Raw genomic sequence first — 12,875 nt, forward strand, 5'->3', positions numbered from 1 at the left:
CCATCACAGGTGTAGTTATTGCACTTCTGCTTTTCATAATCAGCTTGAGTTTGTCTCCTACAACTATGGTTATTAATGAGGTATTTGGTCCATGGTGATGTACACCCACGGGCATTCTCTGTCACAATCAGTGGTAGAATTATGTTGCAGCAGTGGACATTTGGTGAGTTTCATCCACATTAGCATTCAGATTCTGGACAAGTCTTCCGGAGATGTCATAAGGTCTCTACTGTTTATTGACCCAAGTGAGCTTATAATGGCGGTTGCATCCTGCTGTCTGGCCATTTAGGCTATAGAAGGAGATATGTCTGTGAGTGCACTCAGAAAGGTTTTTACTTCAGTATGGGGGCTCATCATGAATGCATGATCAGCGTATCAGTACTTTAGCAAAACAACACTGACATACAGTATGTCTTTTAACCAAGATGGTTTATCAACTCAGTTATATTTAAGCATAACGTCTTCTGGATCGCTCCCTCTACTTTTTACACCACAAGGGACAATGATGCCTTGTACTCGTTCAACTCATAGTCGAGACACAATACTCAAAATTTGCCATTTGAAAAAAATATTAACTGTTGTTTTATAAGACGGGGCTTTATGCTTTTGATATAGATGTAAATGAATTTCAACACAGTGTCTATATATCATGCATTCAATTTACTTTTGGTACAATATAAACAAGAAGCAAAAGCTCCACTATTAAGATGTGCAGGAATTAGCAGGTTAACTAAATATTACCGCTTTAACCACCATTTAAGGCAGTCACCTTTTGAAAGATCGCCAGGCTAGTATGCTTGGGATTGGCTAGTTTCAAAATGCTAGTTGAGTTTGACCCTTTTAAAGTAACCCAATGTGTGGCCACCCCTAAACAAAGGGTGGGCAAGGGGGTAGCTGGTACAGTTTTACGGGAAATAAAAAGGGTTTTTTACAATTTACCAAGAAAAAAAAGACGTTTTTACAGTTTACATTGAATGGTCCGAAGAGCTCTCCGACTCTCCGTGTGTAGAGACGCATAGCATATTACCCTTGTAATGCTCTTCATTCGAGGGCCTTTTACGTCTTGACATTCAATTTTGCAGTGAATTGTGTCATCTAGTCGTTTTACAGTTTCTATAATGTAATTTCCCTGGATTATTCTTTACGATTTTTTATTTGGATGTAAATTCTTGTACGTACCGAGAAACAGGACACATTTTTACAGTGTACGAAAACAATATTTGATTGATTACGTTGTACATCTAGCCTGTGATTACAGAATTACGGAATTTATTTTTTCAATTTACGTTGTACGAACCAAAAAATATTGCAATTACGTTGAACGAAAATAACCCTTGCCCCCCCCTAAACAAGCTCACTAAAAATCTAATGCACTGTGACCTGGTAGTCCCTGTTATGTCAATGGACAGCCCAAGTTTGATTACTAGTCTTGTGAGGGACAATATGGACTTCAGTAAGAAGATCATCCGCAATATCACTAGCTTGCTTGCAACCCCTCTAAGGCAGACTTGATGGTTTGCCCAGAGGAAGCGTAACTGGCCGAGCAATAACTTCCATAACTTTGAAGTAACATTCTGTGTACAGCTTTTGTAGGTTTACAATAGGGCTGGGTGAAGAGCCATGGTAGACCCTAAACACGTGTTTGTTATTCATCAGCACAAAGATCTATTAAGATGGTATTGTCTGGCACCAAGCTCAGCTGGAGAAAATTCGAAAACTTCAAACGCAAGATGAGTGAGTAATTTTGTGAGAAAACTATCAGTAATAGCTTATTTAAGTCCATGTATGTCCCATGACGCAATCTTTAATTGCTGTTTATGACTATTCATAAAGTTTGGAAGTAGTGTGGTTGGAAGAAAGATACCGGTTATATGTTTGTGACCATGTAACGGTTCTGCAGAACAATGCATATCACGCTGGTACCAATTTGGCATTTGCATTTGTTATAATCCTTGATTTCCATGATCCTGGGTATTCTCATTGTTTTCAGGCTTGAAAGCCCATTGTTATTGCTTTATTGCTACCAATTCGTGATTAGTTAAAACATTGAAGTGCTCAATCGCACCACGTTTTTGAAAAACATTCAAACAACTAGTTTATAGCTACTTGTTCAATCGACGTGACATTTGATATATGGCATCTTCAGGGGAATCTTTCCAAAGTGACTTTTTAAATCTTTGATTTTGTAATTAACATAAATTGACCAATTATCCATAATCCTATGATGTTACATTTGGCATGTTGCATCGACTCTACTAGCGCAGTCTACCCTGTGAAAATTGTGTTTAAAGGTTGTGTAGTTTGGCTGCCATATTCGTTTTTGTGGAAAATTGAAATTGCTTATTTTTGATTTGAATTTTGTTTTGATGTCATTTGCATATTTGTTATTGAAGAAAAATTCTAAAACAGTATCTTTTTCTCCACATAACCCAGTCGTTCTATTGAATAGTAATACATATTACATTAATAGGAAGTGTTCATTCCAAATTTGCGTTTTTAATTGGAATTTCTTTTAATCACATGTATTAGCTTTCAATAAAGTTGGTGATTGGAGTTGCTCATTAATATGTATATCTGCAATATCCCTAGCAGTGTATCAGATAGAAACATGCAATCACTGCTATATTGCAGGCATTATACATTTCATATGACTAACATAACATTTTAGATGACCACATATTTTATGTTAACTCATTATTATGCATACCTGTAATACTTTCAGCACTTTTGCAGATAAGGACACACAATCAGTGCTATAATGATGGCATCAGGCAAAAGATACGACTAATTAATATGCATAATGATCATGAAACTAGTGCCATAGTGATGATAGTGGACAAGAAACATGACTAACATATCGGATAACAATTTATGATCATGTAACCTAATTAATATGACAATATGACAAGTGTCATAATGTGTGCGCAACATGATGACCTTTTCTCCCAAATACTGATGACAATCAGACAATATATACATATTTGGTTTTGATAGCTCACTTAATAAATAAATACAAGCCAAATCATTTATGATCATCATCAGTGCAAATTGCATAAACATTCCACTTGCCTATTGATGCCTTCGCTATTCAAACTTGGAGTTTCATTCTTGGCAAAGTGATCATGTGATCATCATTTATGAGTTGACAGTTTAAGCTGCAGTAACCTGGTTATGGCATGGTATGGTATCAGGGGTACTGACAACTCAAAATCTCTGATAAATTAACTAATTAGGATCGCAATTCCCTCATACGCGAAGCCCGCATCCCTTCATGGATGCTGCACGTAACCACTCACCCTCGGAAACAATCACCTGACCATGATTTAACTCGTATTCTGCAACTCCTGGAAACTTAGTGATCGTGCGACGGGCACTACCTATATTATAAAATTTCAGAATAGACCTTCTAGAACACCCAAAGTCATGTAAAGTCAAAAGTCAATAGTTGCTGGCAACCAAGTTGGCATGAAGTGGTTGTCACCTACAATTTCTACATCATCATCAGGAGATTTGATAACATCGATTGGTTATCTTTGGATGCATTGTAATTCCAACAACTTCTTACATTCACCTTTAGGTACTATAACTGCTTTCTGCCTATATTTGAATGTACCCCCTATAACAAGCTGCTGATTCACTTTTAATTCTTAATGTCCTATGTTATACCTTCTTTCTGTGAAAAATTCACGACAGGTTGTCTTGTTATGTAGATTGTCAATATATTTTGACCTGTTTGCCTAGGAATTGGTGTCCCAGGATCTGGATTCTAACCTCCAGAGCAGAAGATTTGCTCTCCTTTTTTTATTCTCCTGCTTTAATTAACATACTTCTATATTCAATACCACATCAACACGGACACAAGCAGTTTTTCCCAGTGGTTCAGTAATCAGTTGGTAATGCTTGATTACAGGTTCACTAAATGTTAATACACCACCATTCATGATCACTTTGGCCATGACAATGTTGTTGATAACTCAACTACAGGAAGGTTGAACTTTCGTTGTTTTTTTTAATTTATAAAAAGAGAAAAGTTGATAGAAAAGAGCACAGTTGGACAGTTCATAACACATAACCTCTTTCAGATTTATATCTCTTGATCTTGCATCAATCACAAGACATCCAAATAGTTCTCAGTCAGCATTTAATGTATGTACCTTCTCTTCTTTTTTTATTTGTTTACCATTTATCGAATTATCAGCTTGGTAATGCATTCCGGATGTCTCCGTGATTGTATTCAACCTTCTTGCAATTACCTCCTTCATCTGCTCCTTGCCTAAGGTATATGATTTCAGAACACACTCTAAACGGCCTTCTGGTATTAGTTTATTAGTGTCATCACTAGTTTTGTCAAGGCAGAATAGATCTGTCATGAGGCCCGATGTTATGAGTGAGAGCAACTTCACAACATCTTCCTCTTCTCTTCTAATTCTGGCTGAGGCACCTTCTTTATGTGTACAAACGTTTTCGAAATCTTCAATGCCACACAATTACTTCTAAGATATTTGTAATAAATCCTCAGTCATTGCTTGTTGAAAACCAACGTTCAAGTGCTCCTGTTTTTTGACTGGTACCAATGATGCCTCTTGTGGTTTTTGAATCCAAATTAATGGATTGTTCAAGGACCATGTCTGCCCATACTTGAGCAAATGGTTCCATTGCAAAAAACATTAGGTATCATTGCAGCAGTTGATGATAGATGTAATTGCTTGTCACCAGGTCTCTCTGCCTTGATGAAAATAATTATAGGACTATATCAATATAGTAATCCCAAAATACAAAAAAAAATAGATCTAAGTTGAGCTTTCTTTTTGAATGCATTGAGTTGATGTTCCACATTGTTTACTTCTGCAATGGCATTCTGTGTGATCTTTTGTATTCATTCCCCTTTATTTATTTTCTGCATCGATGTTCACTCTCCATTACTGTGTTTTTATCTAGATCACCAGCAAAAAATGTCACTGTAGACGAAACATGGCTTCCATTACAAACTTGTGTGCCCATACTTCTCTATTATATAGACTTGTTCATCAAAATAACTGTTGTGGTATTGCTTCCATGCACACCTGATTCAATGCTTAAATCTTCTATTCCTGAACATCCATACTATTCCTGGGCAGGGATAATTAGTTGATTGCAATGTGGAAACCTCCCATCAATATCACCGTGTTTGTAAATTCATTGAGAACACGATATTGAATGACTTTGGCCTTGACATAAATAGCAAGGTCTTTTTAAGGCTGGCCATTATAGACTCCACATTCTTAATTATAGTGCATACTTAATGAATTTAGTTAGTGAACCATTTATCATGAGACAGTAGCCAATATTATTTTGTATAGGTAAACAGGAATGGATCCACTCAAGTTTGTCACTGTTCTACTTATGTTTGCGTGATTTCCATTCTGAATAACAGGGTAAGACATTCTTACTCATGCCCAAGCTAGGTTCATAAGCCTGTCGGGTAAAAGCTGGTGTACATCGGGTCCAAACCATTCATCTTTTATCTTGCCTATAGACACTGAACTGTTGGACGTTTTACATAAGCACTAAATATCAGCAATAGATCTAAACTATCTTTTCTGAAATAGGACAAGTCTAGTGACATATATAGTTCTCTTCCCGTCAAGGTTTCCTTCATTTATATCAATGTTGTTTCCTGCAACCTGTACAAATTGACCAGGGGAGGTATTGGTAGGAATTACAACTCCAAATATAACGGAGATTTAACAAATATTTCTCTTGCAAGGCTGGTGTCAATAGCTACGGCATCATCATGGGATGCACTGTGGCCAATACTATTCAAAATTGTAGTAAACTGTAAAAGTTGTAAACTGTCAAATATCAATTGGAACGTCTTGCCTGTCATAATATGTGTTATATCTTCTGCTAATTCATTTGATGCTAATCATAATTGGCTGTTCGTTGTATGTTGTGAATTCATAGATGCTCACATTTGATTTGCTAACATAAAATGGATAACATGTCTTATAATACAGCCACCGGAGTATTAATAGCCTTGCATCATCATGTTTTGCTTTGAAATGTACATTTTGTACTTGAATCCACCAAGATTTTCATTTTCACGTTTATATCAGGGAGAAATTCTTCTGGTCTGGGGGTTCTCCAACATGTGTCAGGGGGGAATATCGTCTGGTCTCTATATCTCGTCTGCTTGAGGTACCGGACCGGGAAAGTCACTTAAGCTTTACAGTCAAATAGACGCACACAACATAATACGTTTCAATAGCTAGTCTTCAGCCACATCGAGAACACCTCGAGGCAAACTGCCTTGTTGGGGTCTCTCCCCAGCACTCTCTAAGACTCTCTCGCCTCATGGAGTTCTCTCTCTCTCTCTCTCTCTCTCTCTGTGACCAAAGACTTAGACTGTTTATTACGTATCAAAACTTAACCCATTACAAAGCAGTTAAAAGACTCTAAGGCGTGGCCTTCATACATTCAACTTACACATAGCCAATCACACTAAGTACTGGATACGTCATATCTTTTGATTAATCGTTCACTATATTAATAAACTACAAATACCAAACGTTAGAAATAGTAGTCCGGATGGTGACGGTTATATCGTAATTAGTTCCAAATCACTGAGTCAAGTTCCGTCCAGGATTTCGCATGAGCTTAAATGATGACATATATAACACAGCCATTCACTAGTAACTAGGTAAATAAGTCAGACAACAGATACGTGAAAACTAACTCATGACATTTATATAATACACATTTCATTCAATCAGCAGGTGTGGTCGGGATATTCGGGGAGTTATGACAGTTTCATTAACATCACTAATAGTGGGGCCGATAAGTAGCGAATTTAGCAAGAATCGTGCATTTTGGGTTAAAAGCATGAAATTTGGCACACATATTAAGTTGACCCTACTGATCATTTTCGGATATGAACCCACGTGAACAGCGCCCCCTGGTGGCCGCTAATGCAATCTTTCTAAAATGGCCGCTAATTGTTCAAAATGCATGTAATTTCGGATATAGGACAAGCATACGGGCAATAGAAATGTTGAAAGGGAGTATCAAATATGTTAAATAGTGGCTATAAAGTAAAACCTAATCGGCTTCTTCATTGTTGTCTTCATTTTTCTAATGCTGTTCCCGAAAACTGACCGCTAATTATCAGAAATACAAGAAATTTCAGGGTATACACTGTGCATGTGTGCAATACACGTGCTGCAAAGAAACATCAAATTTCTTGATGGCTTTTAAGTGACACTTAGAGATCAAATGAAATAATCACTGATTATTTTATAATACAGCCAAGCTGCCGAAAAACAGATGAATAAAACTATATCTAATTGTTTAATATTTTCCGGTCATGGGGCCTAGCAACATGATCAGAGACGTCTATGATACGAATAACAAACAATGCATCTTTTCTTTGTTATAGGTAAACGTCTGAAGTGAAGAAAGTCAAAATCAACAATACTAACAATTATTATGATGGTGTTGTGGTGAGGTAGATAGATAGCATGTCAAGACAATACAGGCTTGTAAAAAGTACATCATCAGGTTGTACTGAACAGAGTATCAGTCAAACGGACTGGAAGTTATGTGTACTTTGTCAGGTAGAAACCTCAGAGACATTGCAATGTCCAGCATATTCCAAACGAAAAGATGTTGGTGTCGGGTATAAGTATGTTGCTGATAACTTCAAACAATTCCATGAACTTGGGGAACTCCCTGATGGTATAAATATACAACACTTAACCTTGGATGGGAGCTTGGAAGATACACTGCATGAAAATGCAGCAGCCTGGCACAAGTCCTGTAGAAATAAAATAGGCAATGATAAGCTACAGAGGGCGCAGAAGAGGAAAGCAGAAGAACCAATGGAAACAAGTCCAGTGAAAACAAGACACTCTAGTGTCGAGAATCGGGAACAAGAAGAGCTGAGAAATCTATGCATTTTTTGTGAAAAGGCAGCAGGAAAAGATGGTCTTCATAAAGCTGCCACATTTGACATTGATTTCAAAGTCAGGAACTGTGCAACAGAACTCCGTGACACAACGCTGTTGGCAAAATTGGTCGCCGGGGACATGGTAGCTATTGATGCCCAGTACCATGCAAAATGCTTGGCAAAACTATATATACAGGCACAGCTTTCAAAGAAAGACTTGTCAGATAGCTCTTCTGAAAAACTGTTGCATGGCATTGCCCTTGCAGAATGAGTCTCATATATAGAGATGCACAGGGACTCCATGGAAGCAAGGTCAGTTTTTAAAATGGCGGAATTGAAAAGCCTTTATATATCAAGGTTACAAAAACTAGATTTAAGTGAAGTCAACGTCCATACAACACGGCTCAAGGATTGTCTGTTGTCTGCAATTCCTGATCTCCGAGCCCATGCTGAAGGCAGAGATGTTCTAATTGTGTATGACAAAGATATTGAAGCAGCTCTTAAACATGCACACCATAAAGATTTTGACTCTGAAGCACTCATCCTTGCCAAAGCATCCAAGATTATTCGACGTAATATGTCAAAATTAACACACACATTCATTGGACACTTCCCAGTGGATTGCCAGGAAAAAGCAGTTCCCCCCTCACTGACAGCTTTGGTAAATATGATACTGACAGGACCTAATATTAAAGACCAATCTATCCAAGAAAAGGTTACAACCCGTGCAGGTCAAACTATTGCACAACTGATTTTTTTCAACAGTGTGAAATCACCTGCCGTGAATAAGGTTTCACAGGGAGTTACAATGCATCGTCACAACAGAGATAGGGAAACACCAGTACCCATTTACCTTGCGTTGAAGATCCATGGAGAGACAAGAAAGAGAAGACTGGTTGACACTCTTCACAGTATGGGATTATGCATTGCCTATGACCTTGTCCTTGGAATTTCTGCTGATGTAGCAAACAATGTATGTACTATGTATGAGAATGAAGGAGTGGTGTGTCCTCCCAAACTTGCCAAAAATGTATTCACTGTTTCTGCGGTAGATAACATCGACCATAATCCTAGTTCCACCACAGCAAAGGACTCATTTCATGGAGCAAGTATATCATTGATGCAGCAACCATCACATGATAATATGGGAATACCACGAGACATTCCAGTAGTTGCTGAAAATTCAAAGTCGAAAAAGAAGATTCCATCACTTCCTGCTGCATACACCAATGTACCACCTACAGCTTTGACTAGATCTTATCCGATTGTTCCTAAGGTATGTGGTCCAATTCAGCCTGCAAAAACTACTACAACTCTCAGGCTGTCAGAAAACAATGGTTGGCTTAAACATATGCGAGAACTTCTCAGAAAAGAAAAGCTGGACGACAGTGACTCCCTCTCACGGGCTGCTTATCATGCATCCATGCAGCAGGCATTGTCCATTTCTTCTACTGGTGTGGCCCTCATGCCACTCTTCATGGAATGTGCACATTCTGTAACCATAATCCAGCATGCCATGAATGTAGTGAAAGCTGTGGTGGAATTCCTAAATCCAGGACAGATTCCTGTGCTTGTGATGGACCAACCACTTTATGCCATTGCAAAAACGATTCAGTGGAACTTTCCTGCAACACACGGGGAAGACACATATCTCATCATGGCTGGTGAATTACATATAGAAATTGCAGCATTAAAGATTGTTGGTGACTGGCTAGATGGCAGTGGTTGGACAACTCTCATTTGTCATGCAGGTGTTGCTACTGGAGGTGTTGCTGACTCGCTGTTGAAAGCCTCACATGTCACAAGAACCAGACATGCCCATCAGGTTACCGCTGATGCCCTCTTCATCTTACAACATGATGCCTTTGAAAAGTATAAAGGATCTGTTGCCATTGGAGATCAACCATTGAATTTTTTTCTGAATGGTGTGACAAAATATCATTAGAGCGACCCCAGTTTAAATACTGGTCACTGGTACTTGAGCTGGAGCTGTGCATTCTTCAGATCATAGAATCAATTCGAAAAGGAAACTTTGACAGCTATGTTGAATCACTCAAACTGTTTATCCCTTGGGTATTTAGCCTTGATCATATCAACTATGCAAGGTGGCTGTCAGTACATATCAGCCAACATGTGCAGCCTGCCCAAAATGCATCCTACCCTTTATCAGGAATTTGTTTCAGGGGGGGGGGTTTGTGCGAAAATTAAATCACCTGTTTTTGGCCATGGCCATAAATTAGGCACATGAACAAGAAAATGGTCTTGTCAAAGGAAATGGTGGTGCTGTTGGCCTAACAGACAATCCACATGCCCTACAACGTTGGATGGTGGCAGGCCCCGAAGTATCCATAATGATACAAGAATTTGAGGTTGTCAGACAAACCAATGGTGGGACAACAAAACACCACGAACAAACAGCTGCAGTGCAAATTGCATTTGCTAAAGAAGTGACAGCTCTTGTTGGGGTATTCCAAGAAATGGGAAACCCATTCATGGAAGATAGTGGTGATTTACTTGCCTTGGACACAAAGGAAATTCTTGACGCTGGTATTCACAGGACAATCCAAAATATTTACAATGTGGGGAGTAAACAATATGAGCTGTTCGTTAAAGAAAGGTTTGTGGATCAGAAAAAGTCAATAAAAGATCCAATCAAGAAAATTCAGCTTCAGTTGTTCTCCACAAAACATAAACCCAAAACACAGAAATCTCAGGTTGCAATCAAAGAAGACTGTACACTGTTCTCAAGGTTATATATTGCATGTCAATCTAGAGAAGGGAACCTTGGAGACTTTTTTGCACACGAAAACCAGCCATGACCTCTTCTCTGTCCAAGTCAGGTGATATGAGATCAGGCAGCAAGGCAGATTTGCTGGAAAACTTGGACTCATTAGCGCAGCCAAAGGAAGCAAGTCCAAATGTGACTGGACTCCTTTTAGATGGTGCAGTAATAGTTCAAATGTTGTCCCCAGACAACTCGGACAATTTTGCAGATTACATAAACAATGTATTCATCTCATATATTGAACATTACCTACAGAATGTTGACAGACTTGATATAGTGTGGGATGTTTATGACCACAGCAGTCTGAAGTCAGCGACCAGAGAAAGAAGAAGAAAGGGAATCAGGAGGAGAGTAGAAAGAAAGGTGCCTAGTAACTGGCAAAGCTTCCTTCGTGTGGATGATAACAAAACAGAACTTTTCCAACTGCTTGCAAAGGAGGTTACAAGCAAGGATTTTTCAGACAAGTGTACAGCACGTGTGGTGAACGAGTACTATCTTCACCAAGCAGAAATGACAAAAGTAGGATTGAACCATGTTCACATGAAGAGGCGGACACACGCTTGGTACTACATCTCTTTGATGTAGTACATGTTGGTCATGGGAAGATTATGGTTAGAACATCTGATACGGATATTGTAGTCATCATTCTTTCCAATCTGTCCAGCATTCCAGCAAGTGAAGTGTGGTTGTCTTTTGGAGTTGGGAGGCATCACAGATATATTGCTGCACATGAACTTGCAAGTGCTCTGGGCCCAAAAAAAAGCCCCAGCTTTAGCAATATTCCATGTCTTTACTGGATGTGATACAACGTCATTTTTTGCTGGTAAGGGAAAAAGAACAGCTTGGGCCACATGGGCTGTATATCTGGTATATCCTGATGTAACAGACGCATTCCTATTCCTGGCTGATGCACCACCAAGTATTCCAGATCATATCTTCAATGTTCTTGAAAGATTTGTGGTCCTTCTTTATGACAAAACATGTGGTCTTTCTGGGGTGAATGAAATAAGACAACATCTTTTTGCCAGGTCTCGGGCATTGGAGAACATCCCCCCAACACAGGCAGCCCTAAAGCAGCATATATTGAGATCCATTTACCAAGGAGGGTTCATATGGGGGCCAGGTACTTCAAAAACAGCCCACTCTACCAAGTCCTGCTGATTGGGGATGGCTCCAAATTGATAGTACATGGAAGCCCAAGTGGACAACCATTGCTCAGGCCCAAGATGTGTGCTATGAACTGATACACTGCAATTGTAAAAAAACACGCAGGGGTCTGTGCAAATGCAACAAGGCCAGTCTCCAGTGTACTGCTCTTTGTCGATGTAAAGGCAATTGCTACCAAGAGTAGCCTATTGCCGGATGTTTTTTTCAGTCTAGTTGTAATCACCAGTTACACCATGAAATATACAATGGTTGCCCTGTTATGTGCAGTTCAAAAACCTTGATGTCTTGGATTAAGTGCATTGGATACATTGATATGTCCCCCTCATGGGAGACCATTCATCGTAAATGAATACTTTTCGCTGGCAGAACATGGGACCACTGTGCATGTATATGTATATATGCCGCCACTTTTAAAAGATTTAGCAGTTGTTCTCGTAGTTCTAGCTAATAATTTGGTGACCCCCAGTTTCCATGAACTTATAGTTTTGGGCACTTTAATTGGTGATATACTTATTCTATACCCTAATTATACGCATTTCAGTTGATTAGCAGTGTGTTTTTATACAAATCGCATTGGCAGCCACCAGAGGGCGCTGTTCATGTGGGTCCATATTCAAAAATGATCAGTAGGGTCAACTTAATATGTGTACAAAGTTTCATGCTTTTAACCCAAAGTGCACGATTTTTAACTTATCCGCTATCTAAACGAAGAAGATATTATTTGTCTATGAATGTAGCACAAATTGTCCTTACATATTTGCACCACACCTTGAATGCCAAACAACCCAAGAGCTAGAAAGATGTGAAATATATTTTTCAAGACGTTTAAATACGTCACGCTGAGTTTTCAATGCTGAAAACAATGATTCCCGTATATATATATATATGGGATTAGACTTACATACTGCCTACTCATATAACTATTTCTTACCAACAGGTTTGCTCCAAGTTACAAACAATATTATTTATTCCTTGAAAACTATTTTGTAATTTTGAATA

The sequence above is a fragment of the Saccoglossus kowalevskii genome, chromosome 6 (assembly GCF_978046115.1).
Source record: "Saccoglossus kowalevskii chromosome 6, keSacKowa6.1, whole genome shotgun sequence".
Lineage (NCBI taxonomy): Eukaryota > Metazoa > Hemichordata > Enteropneusta > Harrimaniidae > Saccoglossus > Saccoglossus kowalevskii.